The sequence below is a fragment of the Haliotis rubra genome, unplaced genomic scaffold (assembly GCF_003918875.1).
Source record: "Haliotis rubra isolate DU_JTF1 unplaced genomic scaffold, ASM391887v1 Scf608, whole genome shotgun sequence".
Classification (NCBI taxonomy): Eukaryota; Metazoa; Mollusca; class Gastropoda; order Lepetellida; family Haliotidae; genus Haliotis; species Haliotis rubra.
In genome coordinates this window covers 236,672-253,647 of record NW_025767311.1, presented here as the reverse complement: position 1 = coordinate 253,647, position 16,976 = coordinate 236,672, and the positions used below count along the sequence as shown (strand labels likewise).

Genomic DNA, 16,976 nt, shown 5'->3' with positions numbered 1-16,976 from the left:
GAAGGATTAACGGAGTTGTCTCTCTTGAATGAAACCAAGCACTTGATAGCTGGTCAAGGTTGTTTATACTAGAAATCCAATGAAACATATTCCTAAAATTCTCAATAATTTCTGGTCATGCTATATCTGCCTAAGGCTTGGGACTTGTTACTTTAACCATACTGCTGGTCTCATTGTCTTGGTACTTATCACTAATTAAGCCTGGATTAAATTCTGGCTTCCATTTCTTTCCTTTTCCCTTTCTAAAAGCCACCATTGTTACCTCATCATTCATGCCTGGATTAACAATCCCTGGCTTCCCCTTCTCCATCCACCCTACCAATTTAGTGCTAGTTAACTACTGGCTTCAATAGTTATGCTATCACTGTTGTTGTTTCACGTGTACATATACTGTATATATAGCTGTGTGTTTCCTAGTCTTTCATTCACGTCGTGTCCCACAAAATATAGAAGTTGACATCCATAAAGACTTGCCTTTATGTGTATCTCTTGTAAATGTTGTTCAAAGACCCTATGTTCCAAACGTTTATCTATACTTAAAATCTCTATTTTACAGGCAGCCGTCAGGTAAAACATGCTTCCAATTGTTGCCAAATATTGGCTGAATTTTGATGAATGGCTGCAGCTATCGGTGGGACGGGACATGCTTGCCCTTTTCGCTAACATCTGATGTCATCGCCAATGTTTACTGATCCATTCACATAATTTTGTCAACTATTTTCCCCTTTAAATCAATACGGATCTTGATTCTGAGGTTAGTCAAGACTGGGTACTCTTTAGCATTGCTGTTCCATATAAATCAGAATCACTGCAGACTGCGAACTGAGAATCTCGTCAAGATTATGGTTACAGCTTGCTACTTGTAATCCAGAGTCCCCGGTACATCACACCCTCGTATAACACGGAATATCACCTATCTGTTTCATGTTTTACAAGACAAATTTTATGGATACCAACTTCTGTATTTGTTTACCACGACGTTTCTGGGCTGGTGGATCTTTACGCTCGCCCGCAAGCTCGAGTCGAGTAAAAATTTAGTCGGGCGAAAGCAAACAAAATTGGCGGATTTTCGAAAGGCGTTTGATTTTGTAGACAGGCAGAAGTTATTGTATGTGTTACATAATAAGGTGTTGTTGGTAAAATGTATAATCTCCTGCAAGATATGTATGGTAAAGTCAAGGCATGTATAGCAATGAATAGGTGTAAAACTGAATCGTTTTCAACATCTTGCGGCGTTCGTCAAGGCTGTATGTTAAGCCCTGTTCTATTCACTCTATTCATAAACGAGTTGGCTATAGAATTTGGAAATAGTAGTTTAAGAGGTATTTTTGTCACTGAAGAAATAGAAGATATTCTCTTGTTGTTGTTTGCTGATGACGTAGTGTTGGTAGACGATTCAATTTATGGGTTACAGCAAAAATTAGATTTCTAACACAATTATTGTTTGAAGTGGGGTTTAGAGGTTAACTTAGATAAATCAAATATAATAGTGTTTCGAAATGGAGAGTATTTAAAGAGCATAAAGAAGTGGTTTTATTCGGGTAAAGAGGTTAAAATAGTCACCTACGACAAATATCTTGGTATTGTATTTTCCTCAAGATTAGTTTAGTCTAAGGCTTGTGAAACTCTTTCTGTTCAAGCTAGGAAGGTTTTGTTCCCAGTTTATAAATTAATTAAAGTTTATCCTTCACTCCCATTTGGTGTAGTCCAGAAAATATTTGATACCAAAAAAAATGCCTATAATATTATATGGCTCGGAAATATGGGGTTTCACTTATAGAGGAGATATTGAGAAAGTCCAAAGTTTATTTTTTAAAAGTTGTTTGAATATTTCTAAAATGACTCCGACTCGTGTTGTATTGGGCGATGTTGGGAGATATCCAGTTTGTGTAAGTTATTTCAGTCGCTGTGTAGGGTATTGGTGTAGGCTTCTTTGTATGCAACCAGGTCGTTATCCTAAAGCCTGTTACGAAATGCTAAAGTTGTGTGATAGTAATGGTAAAGCAAACTGGGTAACAGGGTTCGTATGTTATTGTTTTCGATGGGCTTTTCTTATGTTTGGATATCACAGGATTTTGGCAATTATGCTATATTTATGCATACCTTTTCGACACGCTGTAAGGATATACAGTTCCAGGATTGGCATGGTAGGCTATCGGGAAGAAGTGATTTCTCCTTTTATACTAGCTTTAAATCTTTGTTAGACACTGAACGATATGTCGTAGAACTGTTTAGTCATAAAGATTTATTACGATTATTTGGTAAATTTAGATTCCAGTCACACAAATTAAAGATTTGTAAATTAAGGTACGATAATAATATTAATACCGACCAACTTTTATGCTCTAATTGTACTATGAGTGTTTGTAGAAGATGAGTATAAATTTGTATTAGTTTGTCCATATTATAAGCATGTAAGAGAGCAACTAATCTCTCCTTATTATTTCACGTGTCCTACAAGGGTAAAATTGTATCAGCTGTTGACGTCTAACAATCCCGAACATATAAAAAATCTGTCCATGTACTTGAAACTGAATCTGCCAGCTTGAGCTGCCACGCATACGATATTGAAATGTACTTTCATGTGCTTTTGGCCATGAGGCCTTATCACAGAATAAACTTGTCACTTGTCACTTGTCACTTACCTTGTCACTTGAGATTCATTTCTAAACTAATTTGAAATCAGGTTTGTCCTAAATGATAGCAATTTCATTCGAGCTTAGAATATGTTATAGTCATGGGCTTTCGTCCATGATGTTTGTTTGAAAACTTATCAACCGTGTATTTATTAACACAGGATCTAAACAACTGACAGAAAAAATATGTTGAATAATAAATATTATATTAACTATCTCCAAGCCGATTTCCTCTTTTATGTACTATATCTGTGTAGGCCTACACATGTCTGAAACATTGAGCACAGTATATAACATAAGCATTGAGCAAACTTTGAACAGAAAACGTAATGATCAACCATACGTCATAACATAAAGTGATGACGTCATTAACATTATCACATCACAACAATTGCGTCATGCGCATGGCTATTACCGCTGTAACATTGTAATCTGTGGGAAGTTTTAACATGGAAAACATGTGACCTGCTTGACAGTAACACGACTGTGACGATGCAGTATGGTCGCCGTTGAAGATTTTCCACAAAACTGTTGCATTGAAAATAAAGAAATGCTTTAATTGGACAGCCATCATGTTCCGAAAAAAGTATAAAAAGGCTCATGTGCCAGGAGGTGAAATTAAAGTTGGGTCAGTAACACTAGATGTAAGTTTCTAGTTGAAAACAAAACCTAAGTCTTTTTATCGACGCAATGTTCTTGTAGCCCTGTCAGTGTAAACTTACCGTGCTCGTCTATTTCAGGCACTCCACGCTTGTCGAGTCTGTCCAGACCTCCAGGCACTGCCATTTTTACCCCTGCACAATATCGACACCTAGCCTGTGATCAAAAGCGGGTTATGTGTACATATCTCAAAAAGAGGTCTTCGACGAGATTTTCCGTTGTGATGCTGGGCAGTGAGTGTTGTTGTGGAAGACGTAACTACCCCGAGGCCCCCCCGCCCATGGGTTTCCGTGATTGATATAGCTACTCTGGTACTCGCGTGACTGTCTATAGATACCATGACTCACCTTGGGCCATCTCCACTGATCTACATTTTCCCTACATAACCCGTCTAGATGTGGTGGCATAGACTTAACGATATAAGCCGCCTGCACTGATATATGCTATCACCAACACAAACGCCATACCTTCCCAAACATAACCCGTCTGGCCGTACAGTTCTAAACACAGTAAAGACAAGAATCTGAAGTAAGTAGAAACTCAAAACATCTTACAGCGCTTTTCGTAAAGTGTGCCAATGCAGAGGTGACTTAAAAACTAGAGATAAAGCAAAATCGTAAGTCTCCTTGATTTACTAGCCTGGGTCCCCATCCACAAAGCGTTCGTAACGTTACGACCTGTCGTAACTCTATAGTTTATCATAGGCTACGAACGTTATGTGGATCGGGGCCATGCTATTCTTATAGAACTTCGGTAATACATTGTTAGGATAACTCCAGTAGCAAACACTGAAATCGTGACTCAACTAGCATACGAATAATTCCTATCCTCATTAAATCCGAGGTTACCTATTTCATTTCAGCAAGAGTGTTGGACAGGATGGGGATGCTTTACTCTACACCACTTAAGGAAGTGCAGGGAGATCCGTAGATTTCACGAGTGCCAGAGTCACTACACCTTAAAACGGACAGTGAAACGTCTCTGCCGGGCAGTTGGTTTTCGAAGGTTGATAGAAGGCCCATACTTTAAGGGTCACATCCGCTGAAAGGTACACATCCGGGTACATGACATACGGGTTGTTTGGGAATGTTTCGAGCTGGGGTGGATTTGTGAACAAACAAGCAAGAACCTAAACGTAAATCTACTTTTCAAGCAATAATAATAGCTCTGGACTTGTCACGGAGCAGTGGGAAATAACGGACTGTGACCCAATGACTGGCGTATTTTCTTCTTCGAAGTCCTTCTGGTAATAATGGAAAATTACTGCATGCGATAATATTACACAAAGAAATTAATTAAGCACCCCCTGTATTTTTGCAATGATAGGTTTTCAACACGTACATAAAGCTTCTCGTGGGGACCACGATGGAAAAACATAAGTTTTTATGACCCATATGATCCTTTGACTCATACAAAATGACAAAATGATTGGAATTTATGTTGATTATATGATGATGATTGCTCATTTTAAAAACACTGATTTTCATACAAAACCATATCTGTACAAGTATGGCCCTGGAATGTTTAATGTTGAATTCATTGGTGAATGTGAACATTCAAAATGTCATTTTGCGTGCCTTACACGATTCAATGTCAATACCAAGTGTAACCACCATGTGACTGTATGACAGCCAGCACTCTCCTCCTCATACCCCCTGTCAGCCTCCTGATCCTCTGAAGGGACAGTCTACGCCATTTCTCATGTAAAGCAGCTTCCAATTGGGCATGGTTCTGTACAGGAGAATCCCTTTGTTGCACAAGACGACCAATCATGTCCCTGTGCAGAAAGGGTTAAGATCGGGGCTCATACAATTGTGAGATATGTCAGGGGGTGCTTAACTAAGTTCTTTGTGTATATATTGCTTTCATGTTTAATAAGGACATCGCAGCAGTGAGGATGTATAAGCTTCTGCAGATCAAAAGGCCTGTGTATCAGATCTATTGTGTGTGAATAGGACAAACAGATCGATGATCCCAAACCTAGCACCTTGCCATCAGCCAGATCACACATGGAATCTGTGATACCATCGGGACTAAACACAAACCTCTGCATTGTACTGAATTTCCTCTGATATGTCAACTGAATAAATGTGGTGTTTTATTCATTCCCAAGAAGATCAACGAATTAGGTTTCACTCAGTAAAGGGGACGGGATGTAGCAAAGTAGTTAGACGTTGGTTCGACATCTTCTCCGTCGTAGAGATCTGCGGTAAAGAAAGGTGCACTATTCAACTGTTCGCCGGTACCAGTCGTAGCTCGCCGATTTCACTGCAATCACATGACCAAACTTGTGATGCAGTAAATGGAAAATTGTTGAAAGTGTTAAACATCAAATCCTGTCAATTTCTAAAAGAGATACCTTTGCAATGACAAGGTCTTATGTTTCAAACGTAAGACCTCCTGATGGCAGAAAGACCTCACACGATCATAGTAAATTCCCCCAAAGAAGTTGTTCAGTAAATATCACAAACGTACAGTTCAATGGGCAAAATTTGCAACAGCTATGTAAACAGCCGTCATACATTCCCTAACACACACCGCTTAGCCTGTGGTATACAGTCCTCAACATAATCCTCTAGCTAGTGACATACTGTCCTCAATATACCCCTCTAGCCTGTGGTATACAGTCCACAATATACCCCTCAGCATACCCCCTAACCTGTGGCATACAGTCCTCGATATACCCCTCTAACCTGTGGTATACAGTCCTCAACATACCCCCTAGTCTGTGGCATACAGTCCTCGATATACCTCTCTAGCCTGGGGTATACAGTCCTCAACATACCCCTAGCCTGTGGCATACAGTCCTCAACGTCCCCTGCCAATCCTGTGGTATACAGTCCTCAACGTACCCTGCCAAGCCTGTGGTATATAGTCCTCAACGTACCCTGCCAATCCTGTGGTATACAGTCCTCAACGTACCCTGCCAATCCTGTGGTATACAGTCCTCAACGTACCCTGCCAATCCTGTGGTATACAGTCCTCAGCGTACCCAGCCAATCCTGTGGTATACAGTCCACAACGTACCCTGCCAAGCCTGTTTCACACAGTTCTCAACGCACCCCTCTTGCCTGTGGCATACAGTCCTCAACATACCCCTCTCGCCTGTGGCATGCAGTTTCCTCAATGTACACGCCTAGCAGACACAGGTACTTGAACAGTACCTGTGTGGACTTTGACATACATAGCTACAATAACCCTCCAGACGATGTCATACATTTTCCAATAGAGCCTTCAGCCAAATCTGTGTCTGGTGGCAAAACCCGCTCTGGCCTCTCTGACTGCCGTCCCGAGATCGTCCGTTCCTTGACTCTTGTAGGCTGTTGTATATATCCCTTGATCCCGTCTAGACTGTAGCTAGTATTGTGGCTAAGGTAGAGTGCCTTGTCCTTAATCCGTCTAAGCTGTGGTATATACCCTGATACTGTTACAAACCCGTACAGAGTGGTGGAATCCATTCAGCGACAAAGCTGTAGCCATAACACTTACTCTACGAACATGTCACCCTGACCCTATCACTAACCCGTCTCGACGTGACTGAGTTGTGGACATATTCCATATACGCGTCAAAACCCATCCCAACTGTTACGTCTGGCAGAGTCGTCTGATTTTCCATCTTTCGCTGTGCAGAGTTGCGTCCCTTGGGCATACTCGGCGTGTGTGATGATGAGGCGTGAGTGATGATGGACTCGAATCCCGATTTTGTTTCTGGCTCAGTTTTGCGCCGAACTCAACAATATTCCAGCTATACGGCTGCGGTCTGTAAATATTCCAGTGTGGACCAGACAATCCAGGAATCGTTAGGAATCGAACGGCATGACGAACACATTAACCGCAAAGCTACCCGACCGATGTGAACGTTCTTGAAGTTGTAGTGGCATGTACAAGTGCTGATGACTGGGCGATATGGCGTTCATTCGCCGATATGAATCACGTCATCTGGTTGGTTGATTGGTTCGTTGTTTAACGCAATCAGCAATGTTCCAGTTATATGGCTGCGGTCTGTAAATATTCGAGTGTAAACCAGACAATCCAGTGATCAACAGCATGAACACCCATCTACGTAATTAGGACACGATGACATGGGTCAGCCAAGTCAGCGAACCTGACCACCCGCTCCCGTTAGCCGCCTCTTACGACAAGCATGGGTTGCTGAAGACCAATTCTAACCCCGGTCAGGAACAATTAGTACAATACTTTGTCAGTAGCCCGGGGCGTCTAAGTGGATCAGGTGGTCAAACTCTGTGACTTGATGACGTAGATTGCTGCTAATAATAACTGATTCGCTACAGTTGTCAGATAGTGGGAACGTTGCCGAGAACGGTGTTATAAACAAGTAATAACAAACAACTTCGTGAATACATTAACCAACTTCTTTCGCTGTACTTCGGGATCCCCAGAAGTTATACAGAACAAAAATACCTCCTTCAGCTGTCACCCGAGGAAGAAATCTGCATTTATCTGTGAGCACTTTCTTTGTGGTGAACTTCTACAGCAATCTGACAGTATAAGGTTAGGTGTTGCATACAAAAGACACGTGTCAGTGTCAGGTGGACTTCTTCGAGTACAAACTCAATCAAAGATGTGGCGGAAAGAAATTCTGGCGGAGGTCTGACTTGGTCTTGTCTGTGAAACAAGAAACAGATGCAGACTTCCAGATCACGAAATGTCACAATGTGAGAAACAGATCGTTGCTTAAAAGTCTTCAGATGAACACTTGGTTTAACTCTTATCTACCCAAAAGAAGATGCTCCCATTGGCCAGAACACAACTGACAAACCGCAATGTACGTACTGGTTTCATCCACATCGAAATTAGTGATCTAAAACGCAGCACTTATCTATTAGGAGTTGCTTCCCGTATCACTACCAGGATCTGCTAGTTGTAGGTTAAATCTATGATTCTCAATGATGTTGATCCAAAGTCTGTCGTCACCAAGTGCTCGTAATTCAGCCTAAGAATACTTACGTGCCTACAAGCTGCACTATTTCGGGTGTTTCTTCCGCTATAGGATAACATGTCATTTTCATCGGAAACACTGCTCACAATGTGAATTTGCTCAAAACATTAATTAAATGAGACTTTTCGGAATTCTGGAATGAAAACCAGGAATTTAATTTTAAAATTATACTTTTTATCACTAAGCTCTAATTTAGTGTATATGGCAAGCCGCAAGTTAAGTTTTGTTGTAAATTTAGTTCTTGTTCTGGAGAGTCATGTTTCAAATCTAATTAGATTATTTTTTTATGGGTGTAATGAGCCCTGATGTTCTCTAATACTTTACACGGCATTTGGAAGAGAGAATTGTCATATCTTTACTCTGTCTGGAAGCAACGTATATATCTTTTTCCCTCATAAAATGTGATCAGATGGACAAATATTTACAGTATCCATGTTTGGTTATATTTTGTCCACATGTTATTAATTTAACTTAGATTAACAAACTCTTCAACATAATCGCATTCCCTCGTCACTTCTGAAGTGTTTCTTCAGGCCATGTGTGTATAATGAATTTAATCAAATCCACAGTGTTTTTTTATTCCGCCTCACAACATATTTACTTATTCTTATATTGATAACTAAATTAATAGACCTTATTCTCGGCATACCAAGATGTTCATATTATATGTATATCCATGTACCCTTAAAGCAACACATACCATCAGTGTGACATGTATGCCTGACCAAACAACTTTACCATGAAGATACTGGTTAAAATTGGTCTACAGCAACCCGTGATTGTGAATAACGAGATCGGGCGTAGTTTAGGCATGTCATGATGTCTCATTTGGGCAGTAGCTGCTCATGACGTCAAGCACTGGATTGTCTGCTCCAGACTCAGAGTAGCGTCATATAGTTTGAATATTGCTGAGTGCAGCGCTAACCAACGAACATGCCAACCAACCAACCAACCAACACAACACAACCCACCAAGGTAATCCCCCATTACCCCTACATGCCACCACCCCTACAGCTTATAACAACATAGTTTACGGTCTGTTGCACTGTTAATCCACTGCCTGTTACCTATTACCCATTTCTGGTGTCCCCCGCCGTGATGTTGCTGGAATATTGCTAAAAGCGGCGTAAAACCAAAACTCAGTCAGTCAGACCTATTCCACACAATGGACTAATCCACTTAAGAGACATAACAACACACAACTAAAAGGTTGAGAGAATGATTTTAATGAAAAGTGATCATCATTTGTCATCATCAAGATTTTAATAAGAATTAACCATAATTCGTCATCATGATTCTTTGATGGACATTAACAATTAATTGTTAACATTCAATGTTAACATAGTCATTTGTGTCAAGTGTTTCAGTCTATGAACATTCAGTGTTTCAATCTATCCCAGCTTAAGCAGATAGCCGACGGCGTCCAAGAACTGAAGAGGTGATTTCTGTCAAAGCTGCTCCTTGAGTCTACACAGGCGATTGTCAATCTCCCTGAAGACTCGCTTTCTGCTTCTTGTCGCAGCACCAAAGTCTATTTGTGAAATCCATGTTAGTTAGTTTGTTGTAAACAGCTATATACTATACCGAACAATCTCAGTTTACTTTCTCGTCTCACCTTCTCATTTCCCTCCACTTCTCAATAATACTGTGTATCTTTTATCATGGCACTAAAACAACTTAATTTCAACATTTAACAACCTACATATTATCCAATTTGTAAAATTGTTCTACTCACTAGAGGTTTATCTTTCATCATGAAACTAAAACAACTTTTAGCTAATCCCAAATTTCCTTGACACAAAACACTAAAGAACAGTTTAATGCCTCCCTTGATCTCATCTGTATACTCTATGCACTAATCTCTCTTTGGGTCAGTTCATTATGCCAGACAGGTAAATGCCGTGTGTTGTTTTAACTAATTGTAGGGGTACTGGGCTGTAGGGGTAGTGGCATGTAGGGGTTATGGGATACAACCCCCACCAACTAACCAATCATGCAACCAACCAACCATACAACCAATCATATAACCATGCATCCAACCAAAGAACCATGCAACCAGCCATACAACCACGCAACCATACAACCAAGGATAACCAACCATCCATACAACCAACCAAACCAAACCAAACAGTAACCAACCATACAATCAACCACACATTATAATCAACCAACCGTACAAACAACCAACCATACAAACAACCATACGTACAAACAAACATTCAAGCATACAAACGTACAAACATGCAAACATACAAACAAACATGTTTGTATGGATTAATATATTCATGTTTATGTCTTTATGACGTCGTTGCATTTGATACCGGTTCTTGTGTATTTAATTTACATATACGTCTGAGATAACTAAGGACATATATTGTTTAATATTTCAATGCGGCATGTCAATAAAGATATTAATACCTTTATCGACCAATAGTATTGAAATTCAATGAGGTAAATACCATCTTGTCGTAAATGCCACGTAAATGGTATTTAAACATATTTCCAGTAGGGGCTATCACAACGTATGACCATAATACTAGCTCCCATTTATATATGTGATCAATTAATCGTTTATTGGACAAATACTAGGGTTATATACAGATGGCTTCTGGGTGATCTGCATACGGTTTCATATGTCTTAAGTAAAGGTTTTACAAGTATTACCGTCTAATCTCCCTTCTTCATATCTGTGTATTACTTGTATTGACGTTCCTTCTCCGGTTTAACAGCCTCTTTCACAATAACAGTTTAAAGGTAGATTTCCAGTTTACGCACTAAGGAGTATCATTGGCGGTGGTATGTGAAACTAGAAACTCTTTCAGTTTCAGCTGCAGAACAAGATACTTTTTAATATTATGAGCCTGAACATGTGCTTAAGCCACCTGGTAACAATATATATTTTGTGGATAATATTTCTTTTTCTTTTCTTTTTATAAATTCTGTTAGTCCTTTGGGTTTGCCATTGGAACTATTATTGCATGCTTGATTCACTTGTATAGTGAATGATTTTTATAACTATTCCTGACATTTTGGCATTGGCGACAGTTCGATCATTTCTATGAAGTTTGAATATTTGTCTCTGAATTGTTTCACTATCTGTGATTTCGTATAATGAGGCCATAATACGACTATCTTTTTCTCCACTGTTGAATAGTCAAACACATTTGATGTAGGAGGTTTTGCCTCATCATTTCTTTGTGTAAATGTTCCTATTGAAAACTCTTTGTTGGGCAAAGAAAGTATGCACTTAATATCGGATTTACCAAAAGTCAAAAGGTTATCAAAACGTTACTAGGTTATATAAATGCCCACGAAACAATGACCAAGAGTAAGGTCAGGCATCAGGTATATCTTTATTTAACGGCATTGTCTCTAAGAAGAGTGTTACTGGTGGTCATTTAGGTATCTTAAAGTTCAATACCATTAAGTTCTGCTTCGTTTAACAATATTTAAGTTTGATTTCTGTAATTACCTTTGTGTATATGAGTAATTAGTAAGGAATCATCCTATCACGTCCTATTATCACTTGACAACATGAAGTTAGTGTCATGACAATGCCATTACTAAACTAAATATACATTTTTATCTAGAATAGTATACATTACAAAACTAAATCAGCTGAGGGAAGCCGAGTGACAACGATACCTGTAAATGTTAACTGACTGTTACTGAACCGTACGTGCTGCCTGAATTAGATACACGTGGGAGGTAAACATTAATAGAATCTTGACGTGGATGTCAAAGTACAAACAAAAGACAATATCGTCATGGAAAAATTCCTGCTACGTCATAAGCAGGTGTTGTGAATTGCGATCGATCAGTGAAGACACCGGGTGTTTGGTAAAGGTGATTGTGTACTGCCCCAGAGAAACATGATTGTCGTAAGAGGCGACTAACGGGATCGGGTGGTCAGGCAATCTGACTTGGTTGACACATGTCATCGTATCCAAGTTGCGTAGATCGATGCTCATGCTATAGATCACAGATCCACACTTAAAGAGGCGTGTTGGAGGAGAAGGCATATCGACCGAGGAAAGTGTGAATATATCTACCTGATACCCAACTTCGTTTGAGTTGACATTGAAAAACATTTTGTTTCGAATCTAAATTAGACATTATGGGTTAAGTTAGATCTTCATAATTCATTTGAAACCATACGTAAAGACCCTCACATTCCACATTCGCGGCAAACAGACGAACATGCAAAATTAGCAAGAATGTGTGGGCAAATTCTTTTAAGTATGAAATGCTCACGAAGAGTCAAACAAATGTTTCGAATGGGCCCTGATCAAGTACATTGGCTCAAGACATGTACACAACGCACTTATTATTCACGTTCCGGGCAGCTGTCCACGAGGCAAGATGCACTCTGCTGTGTGATGGACGGTGAAGACTTTAATATGGCTCAACAACCAGTTATATACAGGTTTCAAGATCACGTAAGCACTACGTGCAAATGTTTCAATGGACAGTTGAGTTTGCGCTCTCAGCACACGTGTGAATACACGGATGAAAAGCCCCCACTGTCTACCGATAAATAGTGAGTGAGGATTATGCAATGTTATACTTTATGTACTTTAGTCTGTATTTTGTACCGATCTACCCGTAAAGATCCGGGTTAGGACTGACCTTAAGCAACCCATGCTTGCCAGACACATGTCATGGCATCCCAAGTGCGTAGATTAATGTTCATGCTGTTGTTCACTGGATCAAGATTACAGACCGACGTAATGGGGCTGGGATATTGTTGAATGCAGCGTTAAACAGCAAACAAACAGAAAATAAACACAACGCTTATTGTAGGCGAAAGACTCGGATGGGTTTGGAACTAAACTGACGTACAAAAGAAAGTACACACCTGGTGTTTGGGGATTATTTGAAAATGTTGTGATTTTGACTGGCAACTTCGCAATTGGGCACGATATCTTTGGTGTTTTGGCAACATATTAGGAAGGTCTGTGACTTATATATCACTGTAAAAACTCTTTTCAAAACATTTACGTCGCTTTTTGGATATTAATCCAAAAGCACCAGGTGTATACTTTCTTTTGTACGTCAGTTTATGGGACGGGCTGTGCAACATTGATGTTACACCCTGTTTCACTACAAAATACCCATATATTGTGCTTGTGTTATGTGGTCTGAGGAAAATGCCGTTCACTTCCGCCAGAAAACCCCCAAAACATCAGCACATTACATTCGAGGTAAACCTGTAGGATATAATACACCTACAGGTTTCTGTAAAGGCTGTAGGTGTTTCGGCCAATACACCTACAGGGTTCTCTAAAGGCTGTAGGTGTTTCGGCCAATACACCTACAGGGTTCTCTAAAGGCTGTAGGTGATTCGGCCAATACACCTACAGGGTTCTGTAAAGGCTGTAGGTGTTTCGGCCAATACACCTACAGGTTTCTTGTAGCGCGGACAGTAAAGAAAATAGTTTCAAAACACACAGCACAAAATACTTCGATTTCATTCATATGTATTTCTTGTGTTGAAACTATTGCTTGTACCAGTAAAGCCTCCATGACACCGATAGCAGAATTCTTTACGTGTTCTTTATGTGTTTAACCCGTGAGGATCCAGGTTAGAATTGATTTTCAGTAACCCATGCTTGTCGTAAGAGCCGACTAACGGGATCGGGTGGTCACATGTCATAGTATCCCAATTGCTTAGATCGATGGTCATGCTCTTGATCACTGGATTGTCTGGTCCAGACTCGGATATGTACAAACGGCCGCCATATAGCTGGAATATTGCTGAGTGCGGCGTAAAACTAAACTCACTCACTTATTCTTTGTGTCTTTACTATCAGTGAACAGTTTTGATGAAAGGTCTGTTACACGCGTCTATAACCCTCTATTGTGAGGGCTTCATCTAATGTATCGTCCAGCCTGGTAATAGAGTACAGTACTTCGATAACCTCAGTTGTCTACCGGGAGAGTAAGGTAGGTGGTTCCATTCACTTTTTATACGAAATTACGTTAAACAATACCAATTATATACAAGAACCAATCGACTCGGATTCAGAATACTTTGCCTCAGAATGTTAAAAGGCGGCACTAACTATACGCTATAAACGCCATTGTTTCCGGCTAGCACACAACCGCATACGCACGCACGCACGCACGCACGCACACACACACACGAACATGCACAGGGCGTGCAATAATCTTAATCTCGACTTTAAGCTCATCTCACCTCAACCCTTACCCTAATCTTAACCCTAATCCGCACGAAGAAGCAGATAATTCTTAAGACCAGTTGTGATGTTAGCTCCTAAGAGATCAGTAACAGCTCACGGTCACCTATATATAAGAAAACTCTCCATGCTAATCAAGAACGTGGGAGAATATAGACGTCAATAAAGAAGCTGCATATTTATGTGCACTCTCCAGAAATGATCACCAGAACGCTATCGTCATGTACCAAAAGGCCGTATTTGTAAATCGGCAAACAATTCATAATACATTCTGGTTATCAGAGTTCGAGATTGGAATTGCGAAGAGTCTCGATGCTGTCACCAAGGCAAATAGTAATCCATGAGTTTTTAACTTAGCGCGGTTTCAGCATACTGGGTCCCATGGTTCTGGTTCTTGGTCCAGCCATACGTTCCCCACCGTCGGCCATGGAGTTATTGTCTTTTCCGAACGAGGCAAAGTGTGTTCCATCCTGCGATATTCCAGCAATACCTCTGCTGGGGACATCACAAATGGGCTTCACACTATGTGGGGAATCAAACCCGGACATCGGCGTGACGCGCGAACGCTTTAACCACTAGGCCATCCCACCGCACCACAAAGGCTGGGTCGACCTACTGCGTGTAGTTGTGTGTAAGTTCGTATACCGTCGCGTTGGAATATGTTTGGGTTCATCTTCAATGCTTGGTGTTGTAAGTATCAGATATAATGATGAGTTGAACTACACCGTGTACATCTTCAGATATATGGTTTGACATTTATAAAATGTCACTCGGAGGTGGTAACCCCATATCCAGTGAATCGTCTTTACACTAATGTGGAACTCAATGTATAATGAAACATTTCAAATATTCATCGATCCGCCTCCAGACGTTCACAGTAAAGCTATCGTCAGACTTGTGATCGTCACCTATGGCCTATAGACTAAAGGTGGGAGTGACGGGCCCCAGTCCATGAATTTATAGAGCAGTCCAATGTATAATGTATGCCTCATAAACATTTGATTAGTAGTACCAAAGCATACATTTCAATGCAACGATCGCCTGATGTCAAATGTTTGTAGGTACTGAAGGTATGTCTCCCATGGCGATGACCAGTGTACATTGTATATTCATTGATTTCAGGTCGAAAAGATGCTTCATACGAATGAAAATATTTTGTAGGATTACAATTTCCGTAAAGTGCAGATTTTAGTACTTCTTTAGTTTAGCCCCATGCTGTCGTTTCTACTGCCAGGCGTATGTACTTGTATCTATTACTTGGATGACTCCACGTTTATTTACGCTCACCTTTTCGCGAACTCCATGTATCATCAATATTAATTAAATTTTCATTTCAATTTTCAATTTCAATACACTGATTGTGCCTTTGTAGAGATTTCTCAAGGTTGTTTCTGTTTTCTGCAAGCAGTTTGGGCATAAATGTCTAATAGTGTTTGAAAATGTTGATTTTTCCTGTTATGTTTAGGTTGGGTAGAACGCACCAGGCAGACCAACTCTCAGTCATAGAGGACAGGCATTCTTTAGGGGATTACTCAGAACATTACCTCTCTTCATAGAGAAATAAACCTGAAATGTCAACCATATGAAACTGTTTTGTTGAAATGCATATAGTGTTCTTGACCGGTTGGCCCAAAGCGATCTTAGCGCTTCGATGACCATGCCTCCCATATTCCCGTACTCTAATGTAGGCTTAGTCCCCACATGGGTTCAGTGTGTGAAGCCCATTTGTGGTGTCCCCCGCTGTGATATTGCTGGAATATTGCTGAAATCAGCGTAAAACCATACTGACTGACTGACTGACTCACTCACTAACTCAGATAGTCGCAGCGCGAAGCTCGCTATGTGCAAGTGTGCCCTGATGACGTAGAGTGATAAATATGTGACGTCATATATATTGCTCACTTATCAATTTGTAATCTACGTCAGCTTTCAACCATACTGTAATAAGCCTCCAAAAACCCGCCAGAAACCTTGCAGGGTGTGTCCAGCTACCCGCAGCCTCAACGTGCGTGTAGTAGATGCTTGTACCAATTGGTGCTTGTGTGCTTTACTATAGTGTGTCAAACGTCGAAATCCTGCATCCCCCTCACAAGCTTACACGCAGTGATACAACCAATACACTACTCAAAGCGGCGTGACACCAAACTCGTTACACCAAACTCGGGGCGGTGGGGTAGCCTAGTGGTTAAAGCGTTCGTTCATCACGCCGACAACTCTGGTTCGATTCTCCATATGTGCACAATGTGTGAAGTCCATTCCTGGTGTCCCCCGCCGTGATTGTGCTGGAATTTTGCTAAAAGCGGCGTAAAACTACATTCACTCAATCATACACTGCACTACGCCAAACTCGTTAAACCCAACTTGTCACACCAAACTCGTTACACCAAACAAACATACCACATCCAGCTATACACGCCGTGGTAAAATAAAACAATGTTCTCAATGAAGTGAAACTAAACTTTTACTCAGTTATCCCCAGTCGCCTGCATAATCTTACTGAAGGAATTCAAATACAAATAA

The 16,976-nt window shown here is 40.5% G+C and overlaps 1 long non-coding RNA gene across 1 annotated transcript; it reads right to left on the bottom strand.

Annotated features, from left to right (window-relative positions):
* Nucleotides 1-4,776: 4,776 nt before the first annotated feature.
* On the bottom strand, nucleotides 4,777-16,589 carry LOC124255748. The gene is made up of 3 exons (XR_006892749.1): nucleotides 16,578-16,589; nucleotides 11,094-11,099; nucleotides 4,777-5,073 (listed from the first exon to the last, which is right to left on the bottom strand). It is a non-coding gene; the product is annotated as an uncharacterized LOC124255748 (long non-coding RNA).
* Between the last annotated feature and the right edge of the window lie 387 nt (nucleotides 16,590-16,976).